Consider the following 20486-nt stretch of genomic DNA (forward strand, 5'->3'; position numbering starts at 1 on the left):
TAAGGAAATTTAATACAATATTGAAATTGCGGTGAACCACCCAACTTGTTTGTTCAAAGTTTATTGGATTTTGTTTTAACCAAGGAAAGTTCTTTCGAACAAGTTTCATTTTAATATTTCTAACCTCTCTTGTTCCATAACGTAGTCATATAATTCTTACGATCAATTTGTAAAATAAAAAGAGGATATTCATATTATTATTGTGAAACTAAAATAAATACCCCTTTTTTTTACCGGTCATCGAAATTAGAAATTATTGATTCCTTGGTGTGTCTTGTGTTGTTCTTTTATTAAAAAATAATATGATATTAACAGTTTAACGCAATTTTATTATAATATAATATACAGGTTTTTATTCTTTAATTCGCGTAACCTATTTTGAATGTCTTACGCAAATATTCTCATCTAAGATTGATTCAATCAGGTTGCTTCGGTATTCATCGTGACGGTTAATTTAACTTTATTTCCATTAAAAAAAATTAAGATTAAAAAAAAACATTATTTACATATTTTTTCATTTTCATTAAATCAGTAAAATAAAAACATCTTAACTTTTTTAAACTCTCATCCGCACCCGATGGTGCATAGGGCACTGCATCATATAAACGCAGTGTTAACATCATCGTTGTTGACACATGAAGGAAAGGTGATCAACCCTCCCTTTAGGTGGCATGCCAGGGTAATATTGAATAAATATTGGAGTGAAAAAATCACGAATATTTATTGACCCATACTGGGTATCGAGGCTGGGACCTGCAGTACGGTAATCAAGCGTGCTGACCATTACACTACGGAGGCGGACTAAAAATCCCCTACGAAAAATCCCTAAATTACGAAATGAAATTATTTTTAAATATATTTTTTAGAAATTCTGACTTAATCGAATCAGAGTAATTTTAGGAGTGACCTGATAAAGGAATCGTTTATCTAGTAGCTCTAGATATGGTTATATAATGATATTGAAGAGTAAACTAGTACATTTAACAATACGATCCGGTTGTGTATGAGTGTGGTTTTATGGGTTGAAACTCGTTTCTGAAGTGCGGAACTTGTAATAGGATTTTTTTCCATTTGTCCCGAGTAAGGGGAAGTGGAAATGCGGAAAAGGGACGGCATTCTTTTACGAGTGTATTTTGAAACATTTTATGTCATAATGTATTATCCGTGATTGTTTTTAGCGGCGCTTCCGGGCGATTTACCGCCTTTATTGGCTCAATTATAGGATCACTTTGTTTTAACTTATTGCTCAAATATACGGACCGATACCTACTTTGTATACTATCTCCCTGCTACCGAAATACAATGCATGCACATAGTACTCATATTAATAAAATAAGTAACTGGTAACTGAAATAAAAAGATTGAAGAATTCTCTATCACCTCGTTACAAAAAAAATGCATAATTATGGACGTGTTCTGAATCATAGCTTTAAAAACCAAGATACAAATATGTAAATATCATATTTTTAATAATATTATATTTTCCTGAAAAATGAGGCCAAAATATTCTATTTTCCAGAAAAATGTGGCCAAAAACGTTAAAAGTTTTAGTTTTGCTACTAAAGTCTGGCAAGTTTTTTAAGAGAGAAAAGATGGAAATTATAGGGTAGGGGTGCGTACTGACGCCAAAAAAAAACAGATTTTTCATTTCGATTTTATCATAAATATGTATCAAACATGGATTATTTGACTTGTGACATAGTATGTTTATCACGTAAACAGTGATAATCATTAAATCTTCTATTGTTCAAAATAAATTTTGATTTTAAAAATGATAATGAAATCTTTCCTGACTGATCCATGTAATTTTTCGATTTTTGGTACCTTGATAATCTTATGAATAAAGCTTCTATCATCACGCATCAATTATGTGCGCGGTTATTCAATTATTTTTTCTTTACTTAAATTTGATTGAAGCTGAAAATGTTCGTACGTACCATGAATACGTATTGTGTTTGGACATTGTTTTAGTGTTTCGTGTGACTTTTATTTACCATAATAATGTTAAAACAAACATCGCAGATAATTTAATTCATATTTAATTAGTTAATTACCTTCTTTTAAATGAGCTTTATACGTTACTAATGGATCTGAATTAATTTATAACGCTTTATACTTATTTTTGATAAAGTAAACTTTGCTTTAAACTCTTATAACTTTTGCATTTAAATTTCATGATATTTTTAGGATAATAACGTATTTATTATATTGTTAATATTTTGCATTTGGATGGAAGGGACATTTTCGAAAATGCATAGTCGAGTTTTATACATTATAATTAACTTGGAAAATCGTTTCTACAGAAAACAGGATTTTTTTTACACCCATTATGCCTTTTAAATACAAGGGAAATGTACAATTGAGATTTATTTTTTCTGTGCCTTTTAGTAATTTTAGGGAAAGTAATAAGGAAATATTTATTTGTGAGAATGGTTGTGGGAGTAAAAAGGTGGGGAAGCTATTGCTTACAAAAATCAAACATGTCTATCCAGATATACCCCTCCCACTCCTTTCAACATACGAGTATATAAGCTCGTTGAATTATAATTTTTATCCCTAGTGCACGTTTTACTTCGACTCTCAACGCATGTTTGTGCTGCAACCCTTAGTGCATGTTGTTCTTCGGGTAGACCAAAAATCGCATGTGTTCAGTTTTAAGTGTGTGAATAGTGCTATGGTAGTGAAGGGTAGTATTCTTTGCATGCTGTGGTAGTGATTGTCCTGACGAAGAGATGGGTACGTCTCGAAACCGGTCGACATAAAAATCTCGGTGAGGGATTATTGACTAATATTACTATAACATTTAATATAACATTTTTGTAAAAAAATAGATCATTAAAAATGACTAACCACAATGTACATGCTTTAAATATTAATAATATTGAGAATATAGGTCTATCCATTTTGCATAAAACTAATTTCAACATACCTTTATACTCGTACAAATGTATCAAAAGATTCTGTTTTACGTACGATTGCCTACTTATGTTCAGATATTACTTTTTTTAAATGCATACTTAAAATGTTACTATCTTATAACCTGTAGTAATAATTAATTTCTAACAATAATTACATTTGTACTGAAAACAAGATTGGAAAAGCTAGAAAATCTCTGTGAAGAATAGAAATTCAAAGGCAAAATCCAAATTGAGATTTCGTGTAATGAGAGCCTACACAATTATGAACTATTAAAATATACTCGGTACAATATTTTGGATGCAAAGTTCTCGGATTACTTTAAAGTATCAAAAGTTTTGAAGACTTAAAAACTTTGCTCTTACCGAGTATGATTGCCTCCGTCTATAGAAGGCTATAAATCACGAACATCGAGTTAAGAGGTGGTGAAAGCCTTTTCAAAATTGCCAGCAGCATCATCATAAAGCTCCGAATGAATATTGAACAACTCGGAGCTTTAATTGAACGAAATTGCGAGAAGACATGGTAAACAATATTTTTATAATAATAAAATATTCTATGTGTGACGTCATTTATAATAAAGTATTTATTTTATAATAAAAAAAATCCGTTTGAAATTGTCCGAAGGGACTTTTAGGCAAATTAGTCCAATTTATATAAAAGAATCTTCCAATTTAAAGTACAAAGCAATGCAAACGATTGTATGGAAGGAAAGTATTCTCTCATATGGGAATCATTTGTTTGATGTTCAAATAAAAATAACACAGCTAATCCAACATGCACCCTCAGATATATAATGTGTCATTTTACACGATGAAATTCTTTTATTAAAATAAAATAAAACTACCTTGAGTACTTGATAAAATAAAATAATAAAGGAAAAAATCGCGTAATATTTTCATGCACATTCGTTTAACATTTCACAGCATACGAAAAATATTTTTAAAGAATAAAATAAAATAAAATAAAGCAAATAACATTTATTATCACGTTTTTGAAACTAATAAAAAAAGTATTTTCGTACGCACACACACACACACACATATATATATATATATATATATATATATATATATATATATATATATATATATATATATATATATATATATTAAGTGTGTAATGTTACGTTACGTTACGTTACTAATTTGGGTTTATTTTCATAAAATTAATATTTACAGTGTACAATTATACTTACCCTATTTAAATTGAAAAAGTTCTCAGAAAGCAAAACAATTGTCCAAAATTCAAATTAAGCTTGGTTTCAAATTTGTCTCTGATAAAAATCTTATAAAGGTCTAAAAAATTCTAGACGTAAAATTCTCTCGTAAAATGTAGTGAAATGGATTGCCCTCGTTAATAATCTAATCATAAAGTTTTTAAAATATACATATTATTTCAAATATTTCCCTTTTTCTTCGCCTGCGTTGAAATATCAAAAAAATCCCTAAGATTATTAAACCCAGTACTCGTGTATAAAGATTAGGACATTTCAAAATATTGCTAGTAATTAAGTATTTTTCAGTGTATCGAATATAAATTAAGTATTTTTCAGATCTTTCCAAAATTAAGTAATGTGGAAGTTTATTAATGTGTAAAATAGTTAATGTTGCACTATGCAAAAAAGCCTTCTATGATCCTTCTGAGATTCAATACTTTTAAGTAAAATACTTACACATTTATCATAAATTTAAGAGCTGTGGTCTGGTCCGTTCAGCAACTTTCAGTTCCCTGCATTCAACCAGTTATTAAATCCTTTGGTAATGTCCTGTATTCAATTCAGTGATATTGGTAAACTCTTTTATTTTCCAAGAAAATTCCTTTTCGACTCACCTTTACCTATCTTTTATTCAATCCTTTTTTTTCATATTATGTTGCAACAGTATGCACAAATATCATTTGATATAAATATTTACTAATTGCATCTGAAATTGATAGCATTCCACTAGCAAAAGCATTTTTTATCGTGATCACATTAGCTGTCACATGAATAGATTTGTTTATTATAAAATGTTTGGGTATAATTTTCCACTGGCATTTTTATCACTTGTCTCATCCGACTAAGCACACACGAGTAATTATTTTATAATTACGTTTCAGTTGCCAGAATCATGATTCGATTATGTGAACTTCGTCAAACAACCGACAAGTCTTGATATTTTATTTGCTTTTGAAAAAAATGTTATCCCAACCCGAGGAAAGATTTCAATGTTTTTAAGAAGAATGTATCTAATACCTTTGTACAATACATACGTATCTATTCGTGTACGAGTGTGGGTAACTGAATCGAAAAATAAAAGATGTACTGAATTTAAATAAATAGACGGCGGCTGTATCTCCTTTGATTCGATTGCTTTCTTAATGATATATTATTGAGTAACCGAATTTAGACATTGACATGTAGCCGTATAAACAGTTTTTGTAAGTTATTCTGATACGTTAGTTAGTGATTGATATTAATACCACTCGTATTATAATCACAATATGTTATCTAGGATCAATCAGCTATCTCGATGGTGCCCAATATAATTCTATCTTGATACTATAATTTTAAAAAAAAATGACAAAAAACGTTGTTCTTTTAACTTCCAAGAAATACATAAAATAAAATTGTACGCCTTTGCTTAAATAATAAGTTCTCCTTATTGTGAAGGATTAATCCGAGTAACATGATAAACAAATAATTGAATAATCAGAACTTAGGCCGCTGTAATATTCTACTTTGCCACTACCCACTCTCCGCTTCCCATTTCCCACCCCCTCTTCGCTCTTTCGGAACAAATTCCCCTTTAAGCAATTTGGTAAATGAGTTTGCTAACACCGTGAAAGTTAATTATAGGGAGTATGACTCGAATAAGGAAATTAAAATTCTTTCTTGAAGCTCGGATTTTTTATATTTTTTTTCATTACGATTCAAAAATAAGTTTTGTGTTTGTCTTCGGCTGTGTTTCAGATGTATTACAGGGGTTGTAGAGGGTGGGGGTCGAGGGATGGGGAGAGTAGGTACTTGCCGGCACATTTGCGTGGAGAACCCTTCCATTTTTATTGAATACTAATTATTGGACGTCTCGTTTGCAAGTATTAATATCAGATTCCGTAGAAAACACTCGCTGCGGGATGCTAAGAATAAATACATTCAAAATTAAACAACCCTCTTAGGGTGAGAGACAAAGGAAAGAAGGGTTGAAAAACAATTAATAAAACTCGTTTCTGTATTTTTTAATTCGTTTATTTCCTTCCTCATTTCAAATTATGTAAATGAAATAACGTAGAGATACTGTTAGCCATTTGAGATTTGCAATTCTGAACGGGTAAAATGTGTTTCGGAAAGCAAAAATTTGCGGAATATTCGCAAACACCGGATCGAGGTTAGAAAACAATTTGACAACGGAACATTCGGCGCGTTATACTGTTCGTATTTATGCGACAATAACATATATATGTATCGTTTTAAGTGCGAGAAAAGATAAAAACGTCCCCCTCTTCTTTACGATGATTCGATTCGATGGTTTTGCATCAAAAATAGCCTCGAGGATTGATCAAGGATGTAAAGCCCGATTCTCGGCTTACACCCTCCAGTTTTTATGGACTGCGGTGGGAGGTCACGACTCCAGACTACACGGAACGGGCCGAACCGCGAGATCGCTTCACCATTCTACTCAGACATAAGGAATACACTTTTTACTGGATGCTCCCGTTTTTGCGGATATTTCCATTTGAATCCGATGAAAACCATTCCGATAATGTTATTTATATCAGTGCTGACGAACTGTTTTTTGATGGGGAGGAGGATTCGATAGTTTCCGAGTCGAATAGAATAATGGAGGGTTATTCCTCCGCATCCCTTGGCGAACTTACTGACTTATCTGGGGTAAATAATACAAACTCGTGGGATCGAGAAAAGCTATCAACGGCTGTGCATTTTGTTGATAAAGCAATTGGCTTTATTTTGGTTTGGTAGAATGGATATTATCTGATCACGCAAAGTACTCTGATAAAGCGAAAATATAAGAATAAGAATAATTTTGCAATTTTGCATTACAACTTGCTCTTTCGAAAGGGTTTCATAAAAAGGTTTTTACATTACAATATAATATCCGGTAATATATTTATTATGTCTCATTTTTAACGCTCTAATGTAGCATGTAGGTTAAATGAAAGTATGTCATGTAATTTCTGTATCTTACGTACCTACTATAAATATACAACTCTGTACAAAGCAACGCATGTTCCGTTTAGTGTCAATGGCCAATGCAATTATTTAACAATTCCTAAGATATAGCTTAGTTTTTTCTTCATTCATAAAGGGTGATTTTATACAATATTGGTCGAAAGCGGTGCGTGACAATTAAAATGATAATAAAATCTATACAATTTTACAAATCCATTTTTATTTTATTATTTGGGTTCGCAATAAGCGAGAGCGGAAATAATATGCAATTATTAACTTACAAACAAACAACAAGAACATTAACGATTGAACATAAGAAGATAAAAACCAAGATAGAGATAAAACTTCAAATTACATACTTCTATGAGATAATTATTAATTTTACAGTAATATTACAATAATTTACAATATTCGATCACAACGTGTTTTTCTGTCAACCCATAGTTATCACTTAAAGCTAATTAACAGTAGTTATGTTGGGTTCTAGTGGCGTCATTAAATAAATCAAGGAGTCCTAGAGTGCGTACAGAAATGTACAAATCGCAATATAACCGTTACAAGTAACTACGTCCGTCTTCCTTGCTCCGCAATAACAAACGGAAATAACTAATTTCACATTAATAATTGACTTGGGTTTACTTGTAAATTCATGAAGCGAGAATAAGCCAAACTTTTATCGGAGAAAAATATACGAGCTTTTCTTGAAATTATACTATTTCAGTAACCAATGCGTACTTAAACAAACAACAAAAAACAGTCGCGTAGGAAATTCATTAATTCGGATTTCAGATTTTTATAAATATTTACAATAACGGTAAGGTGTATTATAGTACAATATCTAATGATTTGTAATATTGTTACATTATTTTGAAAATAAAATTTGATTGATGTAAAATTTTGAGAAATCTCAACAAAAGGGTGTTGCAGACATTTCATGAAATTTAAAAATTGATCCGTGATCGTGAAATACAGGTATATTTAATAATATATACAACGCTTATGATTCCTATCCCACGCACACATACACAATAATTATAAGGTATTCGATCGCGTCTTAACTGATTATGGCAAATCACTAAGTAGGGCGAAGATCACAAGGGGAAAAGGGAAACAATAGTCACATAGTTCAGTTCACCTTTCTAACATAACACGGGTCCGTGAACTAATAACAAACTCCAACTCACGAAGCAAACTTAACGCGATCATTTTTACATTGTTTTCTTAGTCGGTAGAATTAACTAATTTTGTACCACGTCAGTACATTGTTCTAACTAACGATTTAATAAATTCGTGATTCTTCAACACTCGTTTCGTGTCCACAGCGTGTGCACTGATCACTCCGTTACGTGTCACGATGACGTCACTTATTGTCCGGTGCTGGTCTTCAGTTGGGCGGCGGGGAGGGGCGGGGCGCCCACCAGGCGGGGGGCGGTAGCTGCCGGCTCACTGGGTAGGCGGGCAAGTAGGCGCATTCCATCATCTGAAACAACCCGAATATTAATTACATCTGCGATAAATGCAAAAAAAATGTCTCGTCTCCAACCAAGCGATGCATAGACTAACATAGGACGGTGCAAAATAAAACCAACTATCAAATAATGAAAAATACGCTTTGAGTTTGTTCCGATAAATTGCAATGGTTAAAAAAAACTTTCAGCTCAGGTTGTGAATTTCTACAAAATTGAAGGACGAAATGAATAAAAAATGTGAAAAAAATGTTTATGCGAATGGTATTCTGGTATTTTGCTTTCTGTTTTTTTGTTGTTGAAAATATAACATGAAACACGTTTACAATAATTTTTCACACATTGGTATAAACACACATTTTATGATATCATACATGGTAACTGACCGTAACGCCACAGATAGGTGGACAGTAATAATCAGTACTGTTTAGAAATGTAATTAGGATTAAACAAATGTGCTATGTATGGGTGTGCGAATGAGATACAAGTTATGAAGTCGACATTTGGTAGTGTGAGTGGTAATGTCCGGCGTATACCGTAACGGGCTACCAGGCTACCAGGGGAGCAGCTATGTGTAGGAGAGTCGGGATGGACGATGCGCGCTGTAATGGCGGCTGGCATTGTTCCGTCACGCAGATTGCGGCCATTATTATCATCTAGCTTGTCGTCGGAGACACTATTCAATAAATTTGCGATCCAATAAACGTCGCAATACCCATATAGCCAGCGACGGGGGCGAGCGAGGGGAGGGGACCGGCGTGGGAATAACATCCTCATCGGAAATGTGGCGGCGTTAAACGGTTACTCGATTGGAAACGAGTAGCTAAATCTGTTCCAAGATATGAGACTGCATACTGGATACCTCTGTATCTGCGTACCCGCATACTTGGATACCTCGATAGGAGGTGCTAAACACTTAATAGACGGCTGTAAGTGTACCGAAGTTGTCAGATTCTATCGCGGTGACAACTGTTTAATTAAATTTGATACGAGAGAACGAAACTTTCTTGTCGGTGAATCTAAATTGAATTCTAGCGTGCAATATTAAGTAGAATATTAGCTATGAATGCGCTTCATTATTATTGTTCAACTGAAGTAACGACTATAGATTTCGTGTTCATTTCCATCATAGATTTTGGCAGCAAAGTTATTTATTCTTTACTTTTATTTCATATACTCTAGTGTGAAGGTATATCCATACTTTCTTAGCCTTTTTCAGGAAGTATTTTATAAGGAATTCATAATTTGTTAAGTCAACAAAATTCAAATTTACAACTACATTTAGTTTTTGCTAAATGAGATATCATTAAAAATCAATCAATATTATATATAGAAGTGGTATTGTACAATATTTAATGGAGCATTATATCACTGGATGATGAGATCCGGTCTCGTGGTATTTTTTTTGTCTAGTTAGTGTTGAATCAAGGATGGCAAATATTTAATATATGTATTTTTTAAATATAATTTTTATGTTATGTTCTTGTTTTCATTATATAAACCTAAGAAGCTTGCGCATTTCACCTCAATGTTCAGAGTAAAGGTTAAAAAACACAAAAACATCTATAAAACCATTTCGTAAATTTAAAAGTGTTAAATGCGCATGATTTTTTTTTATTCTAAGCATTTTTAATTTTGTGATATGGTAAAATTATTAAAATCTAGTGCCACTTAATTTAACTGTTATCTATAACTGATTCATATATTTTTCAAATACATCGCCAAATATAAATATAATATAAGTACCATAAAATAAATTCATGAAATAAATAACATCAAAATGTAAAAAAAGAGTTTTCTGAAGACATGTTATTCTCTCTTCACTAGCCCTTAATTAAAGACCTTTTTTCACACCGAGTGCATTATATTATAGTTTTATTTATCCATATTTAAAGTGAAATATTTACAATGTGTTTGAATGGCGCTGATTTGCCACCCCTATTGGGCGATTGGGCGACGCCGACGCAGTGTTGCAGTCACGTATCATTTATAAAACAATGTTTGCTCCATTACGGGGCGATTTCGTAAAATTGATTGCCGAATCACGACTAAAAAATCCAATTTCGAGTTAACCGATTTAGTGCGATAAACTATTTACTGGTGAGAACCTAACCCGCCGCACGCTACAAGATGGACGATTGAACGAATTGAATTATTGTAGTCACTCGGTGATCGTAATTACTGTTTTAGCGGCAAAAAATACATCCGACGAAATTGAACAAACGATTTACGTAAATGTTTCATATTTAATGTTTTTGGTGTGTCGCTTCACATCTTGTTCACAAATCTGGGTTATGTGGATCTATGATATATGTATGACTTATTTCATTTATCCAATTGATATAATCCATAGATATAATTGAGTAATGTGGTTGTCAATCATGGGTAGAATAACGGGTGACGCGTCATAAGCCCTGTTAATGGCGAGACTTCCATATTCTTCTTCATCTATGTTGAGATGCCAAACATAATTAAAATAACTCCTAAGCGGAGATAATCCAAAATTGTATTTGGACATACTCAAAATGTTGTTAATAAAAAAAACTGGTCAAATTAAAAGCTACATAAAAATGTCAATTATATATAACATTCAGACCTTGCATACATATAGAAAGAGTCTGCTCAATAAAAGTTTTTCCTATTCCAACATTGGCTGTTGTGAACTCACATATCACGAGTTTGATCAATGTATCTAGAAGAAGAAGAAAATTTTTATAGTGTCGATCACGAGCAGAATTGGTGAATGTTATACGTGTGTAAAGCGATCACTTAACCAAGCCTATGACGGTCGTAAGCCCCGTAAATGCCCAGACATCTATATTCTTCTTCATCTATGTTGAGATGTCAATAATATTTCGTATTTGTACCGTTTACTATTAAATTTGTTGTGTTTTCATTTTTATCACGACGTAGTCTGTTGTATGGAAAATGTGTGTGCATTTTGATACAAACAAGAGATTTAAATCTGCGGTTGTTTCAGTTTAAAAAAATCATTTACGTGTCATCGTAAATTCAATTCGGAAATGGAATGGAAATTTCGTGATCTATTTCACGTCGATACGTTTTATTTTGGTTAAGTTTTATCCGTACATAGTACGTCGGACTCGTTTTGCGGTTAGTACGTTTGGCTACTATGAGTGAGGTCCTGGAATCAATTTGCCCCTGGGTCAACACGGAGATTATACGAATTATTTATTAATTATTATTATATTTATGAAATATTGTTTTTCTTAAAAACAATTTATTAATTTTCCAGAAATGTCTACTTTACAATCTCAAAATTAATTGCGCTGTTCTCTCAAGTAAAGAGACTACACTCTAGTGCTTGGAGAGGGACTTACACTTATTTATTCTTTAACTTTGGGTACTACTAAAAATGAAATTGGTAACGTAGAACGGGGCTACTTGAACTTTGATGTGTTACTTGAGCCCACTACAAAAAAATATTTAAACCTGTATTTGGTCTACAATAATGAACGTATCGTGACAATAAGTGTCACCTGCCAGGGAAACAATGAATCATGTCGATACGTTCATTATTGTACACCAAATACAGATCTATTTTTTTTTGTACTGTGCTCAAGTAACACACCAAAGTTCAAGTAGCCCCGTTCTACGGTACCATTAAAAATTTTAAAAAGTAGTTTCATTTTATAAAGTTTATAAAATGTGCCACAGAGTAACAAAAAACATTCAAAAAGCAGAAAACTGAGTTTCTATCTTGAATATGCATTCTAATGTAACTGTTTTTAGTATTAATCACAACCGTATCTCAAAAAATCATCACCCGAGGGTAAAATAATCTGAGTTTCAGGGAAAATGATAAACGCAATCTTGTGTGCAAAAGTAATTTAAGTAATGAAGGAATAATAAATTAAAGAGGCACTATGAAAAATGCTCATTTCGATATTGGTGAAAGAGTGTGCGGCTACAGGTGAACCGTCTCATTTCAAAGTAAGACATCTGAGCACTACTGAGAGATTGCTCTAATCATGCTAATGGCCAATATACACCCGGGCGGTGCCTGCTCCTACCCCCACACCCACCCCCACACCCCACAAGCCCACACGCCACCGCACACACCCCCGGACACTTGTTACTTACCCAGATGAATTCTTTAAGTACCATAGCGGAAATGGAAAAATATTGGTGTACCATTGTCGCCGGTACCTACCCAACCATTCGTGCGTTCCGTTTTCAAAAGAGAACACAAAATGTCGGCCTCCGCGAATCGGTGACGTTCGGTATGGAAAAGTTTATAGGTTTCACGGAAAAGTTTTTAATGGATGGAAATGATAAAATGTAATACATGTCGCGGAAAATGAGTTCATTGTTTTCGTGCAGCACTGACAACTTTAAAAAAAGGTATTTAGATTAACTTAACATGCAGACTCCAGCAAACCGTGTGTGATGATTATATATTGTATATAAAATCGGTTTATGGCCGGTTTAGAATATGAATTCGTGCAAGAATAACATTTATTTTTGGAGATACTTATTTAAAGAAGGTTTAGTGATCACTTTACACACGTGTAATATTCACCAATTCAACCCATGATTGACAACCACACTACTTAATGTCCGCTTCCGTAGTGTAATGGTCAGCACGCTCGGCTACCGTTCTGGAGGTCCCGGGTTCGATTCCCAGGGGGGGGGGTCAAATAAATATAAGTGATTTTTTCACTCTAATATTTATTTAATCATACCCTGGACTGGTACCTGAAGCGGAGGGTTGATCACCTTTCCTTCATATGTAAACGATCAAGATAACACTGCGTTTATATGAAGCAGTGCCCTATGCACCATTGAGGTGCGGATAAGGGTTTTCTTATTATTATTACTTAATAGGAACCCCTAGGGGTTCGAAATATCTAAATATATTAAATATATCTAGATACTTGTATATTGATCAAACTCGTAATAAAGTTCAAGTAAGTTCACTACTGACATCTATATTAGAATAGGGAAAGCTTTTATTAAGCAAAGATATTAAAACATAATTATTGGTTTCCTTTTTGGAAATTGATGTGTAATGTTCAACATGGAGCGAAGGTCAACAAGTCATAAAACCTCTTTTACGTGATTCTTCAGTTTTATCGCGGGTTTCCGTTCCATCGCGATAGCAACCCCGGTACGTTGCATGTATCTGCATGATGTAGGATTCTAGGAGTAAGTTGGCAAGTCTCATTAACGCTTCATTGACACAGGAACCGCGGCGCTTATCCACATTCACCTAACATTCATTGCTGACTCCACTTAACTGACGTAGGTATACGTACAGCAGAGTCTGATGAATAAGCTTAAACTGCGAATGGTTTGGTGCACCACTTATCCAGTAATACATTGACCTAGAAAATAAACATGTAGAAATACGATTCAAAATGATACTGAATATTTTATTTATGAAGGGTAGAGATAACTTTAATAACACCTATGTGGCGAAACTCCAAAAAAGTAATAAAAAACTTCTTTTCATCTCACCAATAGATGTCTGTAGTGAAGTTCTAGTGATTCAAGAACAATGTTTTAAAATTGTTCATTTGAGTAGTGTGGTTGTCAATAATGGGTAGAATTGGTGAATATTACACGTGTGTGTAAAGTGATCGCTTAAACCAGCCTATGACGGTCGTCAGCCCCGTAAATGCCTAGACTTCCATATTCTTTTTCATCTTTGATGAGATGTCAAAAAATAATATGAAAAATAACTCCTATAATAGGAGATAATCCAGATTTGTGAACAAGTATTTTGACACACTCACAATATTGTGAAAAATTTGGTGTCTGATTGTAGAAATACTATTTTTAAAATTTAAAGAATTGTTTTTGGGTATTTTATTATTATTATGTTGTTTGTAATTATCTGTAGAGTTTATTAATTTACTAGCTTGAATAAATATTTATGACCAGTTATTTTAAATAACATTTTTCTATTCTTAGCTAATATAAGATGTAAAAAATAGAACAAGCAAAATGACAACGGCGTTTGAGATTAAACGGTACATTTGAATGAGTCGCTAGTTTTTTTATTACGTTAAAATTAATCGTTGAACAAATTTTAAGAATTTACCCATTTAGAATATAATGTTAGGAATTCATTATTTTAATAAATTATGGTATATGTTCGTAAATACAGCAATTATAGGTAGCAATTTCACTGGTAGTGTAATTATATTTCTCAGTTAGGTATGTTCTCAATATTGTTTCCAGTAATTCGAGGCCCCTCGCCCAATTTGATTTACCTTTGAGTAATTTCACTCGAATTGAATTGGGTCCCATACATTTGGACAAGCCGCAATCAAACGATCGTTATGACTCAACTCATGTGCTCTAAGTCTGGCCGAATCAAACTTGGAGTTATCACGATTATGTGTAGGTAAATCCTTCACAGATCAGTTCGACTACACAATGTAGCGTGATTTGTTTGCAGTGGCGTCCAGCGGGCCTTGAACAGGTTACTCGCTCATAATGACTTCCTGCACCGGCTGATAGTTCATGGTGACCACCAACAACGATTGTCTATTCACAAACACAGTATTTTACTCAGATTATGTCATCCTGGTATTATTAAAAATTATTACCATCTGATAAAATAATTTAAAGCGATGACGTACACGTGTTCATATTTATATACGAATGCACAATAATTAAGTCACAATAGATTTAAGAAATAATGGCATTTACTAAGTTTAAATTGAAAATGGGTAGATTTTACCACAAAGTGAAGCCGAATCAATTAATAAAAATAACAAATATAAATGGAAATTCAATAAACGATCCTTAAAACAAAAAAAATCAAATAGAAAAAAACACCGAAAAAAATCGTGTTTGATAATGATGCAAATGCATCGAAACACAAGTAGATTTAAAGAAATATTGGTATTTACCAAGTGAAACTTAATAAATGTAAGTAAAAATAATAAGTAAACCAGATCAATATTGCTTGACGGTTCCTGGCCTGGCAATATATTTAGTTACTTATATATGGTTGTAATCATTTAATAACTACATAAAATTAAGTACAAGAGTATTCAAATGCGTTTATTCTTCATCTTTAAAGTTTTAATTAAAAAAAGACGTAGATTTTTTATGTCAATAAAAAATACTTAAATATTTTGGATACAATATACGATTTCAAAGTGATCAAGTGGTAAGCCTACTTTTAATTTGTTAATTTATTATTAGTGTGACTCAGATCATCGTTGCATCATCATTGCTTTAAATAGGAAATTTATCAGGTTGCTGAATTAATATCCAAGCAAAATAGTAAATCATCATTATTTTCTTATTTACGACGTACTCTATCATGCCTTTACGATATATCTATATATATATATATATATATATATATATATATATATATATATATATATATATATATATATATATATATATATATATATATATATATATATATATATATATATATATATATATATATATATATACATATATATATATATATATATATATATATATATATATATATATATATATATATATATATATATATATATATATATATATATATATATAAATGTGTGTGTACTATGCATTGTATGAATAATAAGGGCCGATGGCTAATAAGGCCCATATGGACTATTTCCTGAACTCGTTATGTCGGTTGAGTATGATTGAGCACTATTATATTATATTTTATTATTCCCACCATTCTGACAACAGCGTTCATGCCTTAATATTAACATTATTTTTTGACATCTCATCAAAGATGAAGAAGAATATGGAAATCCTTAATATTAAGTGTAAATTTGATATTATTAATATTTTCAATATTTATAGCATTTAATTTGTAGTTAGTCATTTTTACTTTTAAAAAAATAATTGCAGTGGTAATATATTTAATCTACCGGTTTTGAGACGTACCCGTCTCTTCGTCAGGACAATCACTGCCAATACTACACGTAACTAAAGCACTATTCACACATTACACAAAATATTAATAAGATCCACTAAAGGCCGAGGTATAACAAGCTGATAACAAACTGAGCAAATGCAGTATTTAGTGGATACTGGCCTTCGGTATATTAATATGAGAATCGTCGCCGATCTATGGAAAAGGTTAAAGGAAAAATATACATATGCAATAATATATATTAAAAAGACAATATTTCGATTGATTTTCTAGGATATTAGTATTGTTGTAGATAGAGCAACAATAAATTTGAAAAATGCAGTTATTATCAACTAATTACCTTTTTATTTCTAATATTTATTCAATATTATCCTGGACTGGTACCTGAAGCGGAGGGCTGACCACCTTTCCTTCGTGTGTTAACGATCAAGATAACACTGTGTTTATATAATGCAGTGCCCTACACACCATTGGGGTGCGGATAAGGGTTTGAATTGAATTCATTAAAAAACATACATGCATAGTGATAAAATAATTACTTTTATCGATCTTTATTTAAGATATATTTTAATGGCATGTTTAATATGTAGTTAATTAAAAGTTTGTGCGCAAAACGAACACTTATTAACCCAGGGAGTATTTTCAATTATAAGGAAAACTCGTAAAAATTAACGACTGGTTTGTAAGATGAGCAAACCGAGATAAATACAATGTCTCGAGAGTTTAAAAGTTTACAAAGGTAATAATATCAACAAGAAAAGGTGTGATTCAATAGATTCTTCTTCTTCTTCTTCTTTAAGGACTAAGTCCTGTCATTCTCCGGTCCGCTCTTGGGAGGTGGAAGACCAGCTATTCCTCCATCGTTTGGGTGGTCTTCCTGGGGGTCTGAACCCGCTTATGCTGCTGTCCGCTGCTATCCTCACCACTCGATCCGAACTCGCTCTTCCCATTCAAAAGATTGATATGCAGAAATATTTTATCAAATTATTTAAAAAAAACGTTACTAGTATTAAATGGAATCCTGACATGATTGTGGATTTTATTTAAAGCTAACTGTACTCAGACACGCGTTGCTGTGGCTCAGTTTGGTCAAACAGAAAAGAAATAAAATATAGCACAGTATAAAATATTGCGAAAAACAAGAATACGATCGATAACATTGAAAAAGCTTATTGACAGCAGGTACCAAGAAGTACGCTGTCCGCGATGTTAGTATTGCGTGTGTTGCTGTAACGTTAAACAGATAGCGCTGCCATTGTGTTTAAAAAATATTTGGAGTCTGACACTCTTAGTGCGTTTTTTGTTACTGCGCTGTCCGCTCTGCATTCGATCCCTTATGCCATGATGTGCGAACTACACAAGATTGATATATTTAAATTTTGCTTGATGATTTAATCCCTTGATGATTTATAATATTGATAATATGTATTGTATACGCCATCATTAATTCTCGCTGATTGGGTATAATAAAAGGATAGTTGTGTGATAGATGCACGATGTATGCAAGTATCCAAGTACACTAGTATGTGATATTACGGTCGTGTATGTCTAATCTGAAATTGATTTAAGGCTCCTCGCTCCGAGTGCAGCACGGAAGGGGAGTAAACCACGCGAAACAAATAAGAGAATCACTTTGTGTAAATGAGTTAATATTGGAGCGGTCTGTTCCGACAGCACTTGTGGTGGTCATCAATCAAAACATATTGTACAGTGATACATCTGCTGTAGTCTACCGAATGCTGTTAGTTTTTCTTGTCTTACTGCTGAAAACCCACAAATTGTTAACAGTTCGCTTATGTATTATTAAAACAGATATTTACTTTATTAATTTTCAAATATTAAAAAAAGTATTTTTACCACAAATGAAGGGTATTTTTGTTTTCCTTGGGCATAAAAAAATCAATACCAGCGTATAGAAACTGAAACAATTATATATTTTTTTAAAAGGTAATCAATTGAAATTTTGTTCGCATATTATAATGGTCAGCATGCTCGGCTACCGGTCTGGATGACCCGGGTTCGATTCCCAGGGGGGGATCAAATAAATATAAGTGATTTTTTCACTCTAATATTTATTCAATTAATTCAGTCCAGTGTAATCCCTGGATTGGTATCTGAAGCGGAGGGCCGATCACATTTCCTTCATGTTTTGACGATCAAGATAACACTGCGTTTATATGATGCAGAGCCCTATGCACCATTGGGGTACGGATAAGGGTTTGAAGAATCAATTGAAACATTAAATAATAAAAATAATAAATGTCCTTAATTTTTCCTTAAGGGATGAGCACAATCTGGAGCCCTGATTGTCTTCACATAATAAAGCATCAAGTTAATAACACGTTGAATCCACGCGATACCCTATGCACCATAGCAGATGCAGGCTAGTTTCAAATTCAGAAATACACAAGTTTTATGTAAGGCCAGTTGAGTTTAAGCGAAAAGACTTAATTTATAATAAGTCGATTTTCCACGACAAGACCCTATCAGAGTACTAGCAGTTCTCTGATCCCTGTAAACTTGCCGCTAACCTATTTAGCATGCACGGCTAGAACAGAATGAGCTAGAACACGAAAAAACACAAAAGACGTAATTGGAAGCGAAAATAACAAAACGAATTCGACAATCGTACGGCAGTTTTCAAACTGTTGAAAATTTTGAGTTTTTGACTTGTTTGCAATTGGCAAACGAGTTCCATTGGATGCATAAAAAATACGTTCATTTCCGAATCGCATGAATGATATTCAATTTGGTGGGTTATGGTCCCAAAGGTCAAATCGTTAACTTGCTTTGGAAAATTTACAGGGACGGAATTCGGATATCGTCCAAGGACACATTTAAAAGATATACAAGACCTAGGATTCATACAAGCAAGCTTAAATATAAGGAATCAAATAATTTTATGCGATGTCATCAAAACGTTTTTATTTCTTATTTGTTTCTTAAATATACATGTACATATAATTTATCTGCATTTTGGCCCTTTAGGTATAACCTGTGTTGAGATGAAATACTTACATCGCTCACTCCTTTCAAGAACGTCATAAATCAAAAATCGAGAATTTTCAGTTGTGCATGTTTTCAGAATCCTCAGAGAATGTACTATATCCCAGCAAAAGAGGCATATTTTTAACTTAATATTTACCCGCTACAGGGCAGAAAGTGTTTTTGCATTTTGAAGAAAGGGTATTGTTTACTTATTTTTTTAAATAAACTTAATATTTTTCAAATGGAGAAAAAACCTTCAGGTTTTACCTAAAAAGATCTGTTGCACAGTAAAAAGTTTAATAAGTGGCTTGATATTTATTTTTAATACATTGTATTATATTTTTAAACTTTAAAAACGTTGTCCTGAAAAGTTTTTTGATTTCTGACGTTCTTGAAAGGAGTGAGCGACATGTCAAAATACTTACGAGCTATAGTTTAATACACTTTAATACAATTTTAATACAATTCACGTTATACAGGCACGCATAAGATCCTTAATCGAATTCAACTTTTTTTTGTGCTCACATTTTATTATCAACAGTTCAGTTTCTTTTTTCAATAACGAGATCTCAATTTGCGACAAATTAATATGAATTAAAACGGTCATATTTGCAATTACTTGGTATTTGAGTTAAGCGAATGAGTACAACCTAGTTAAGTACGTCAAATTTGTACTTGGAATCCACGTCGAAACTTTTCCATGTCGAAAGCTAACAAGAAATTCTCTTTGAAAACTTAAATTATTGCATAAACGAATGTATGAATAAGAAAGAAGAAGAAGAGAACCCAAAACCCGTAAAAAAGGTGTCTTTAAGGTTACGAATCTACATTGGAGCCAGTAGAAAAGTAAAATTAATCATATTTACAATACGTATTTAACACATTTTGAGTGTGTCCAAATACTTGTTTACAGGTCAGAATTATCTCCACTTAGGAGTTATTTCATACATTTTTTGACATCTCAAAACAGATTAAGAAAAATATGAAAGTTCTGGCATTTACAGGGCTTACGACCTGTCATAGGCTTGGTTAAGTGATCGCTTAACACACGTGTAACATTCACCAATTCTACGTA

General features: G+C 32.6%; 1 protein-coding gene across 1 annotated transcript in view; it reads right to left on the minus strand.

Moving 5' to 3' along the window:
• Positions 1-6129: 6129 nt before the first annotated feature.
• LOC148313560 (LIM domain transcription factor LMO4) overlaps positions 6130-20486 on the minus strand; it is a 289511-nt gene continuing 275154 nt past the window's right edge. Inside the window, exon 5 of the mRNA XM_088261768.1 lies at positions 6130-8567. The gene's annotated coding sequence lies outside the window, so the exon portion shown is untranslated. The remainder of the gene's footprint in view (positions 8568-20486) is intronic.

This window comes from Brachycentrus maculatus, unplaced genomic scaffold, assembly GCF_059751285.1.
Source record: "Brachycentrus maculatus isolate JH-2025_06_01 unplaced genomic scaffold, ASM5975128v1 h1tg000010l, whole genome shotgun sequence".
Lineage (NCBI taxonomy): Eukaryota > Metazoa > Arthropoda > Insecta > Trichoptera > Brachycentridae > Brachycentrus > Brachycentrus maculatus.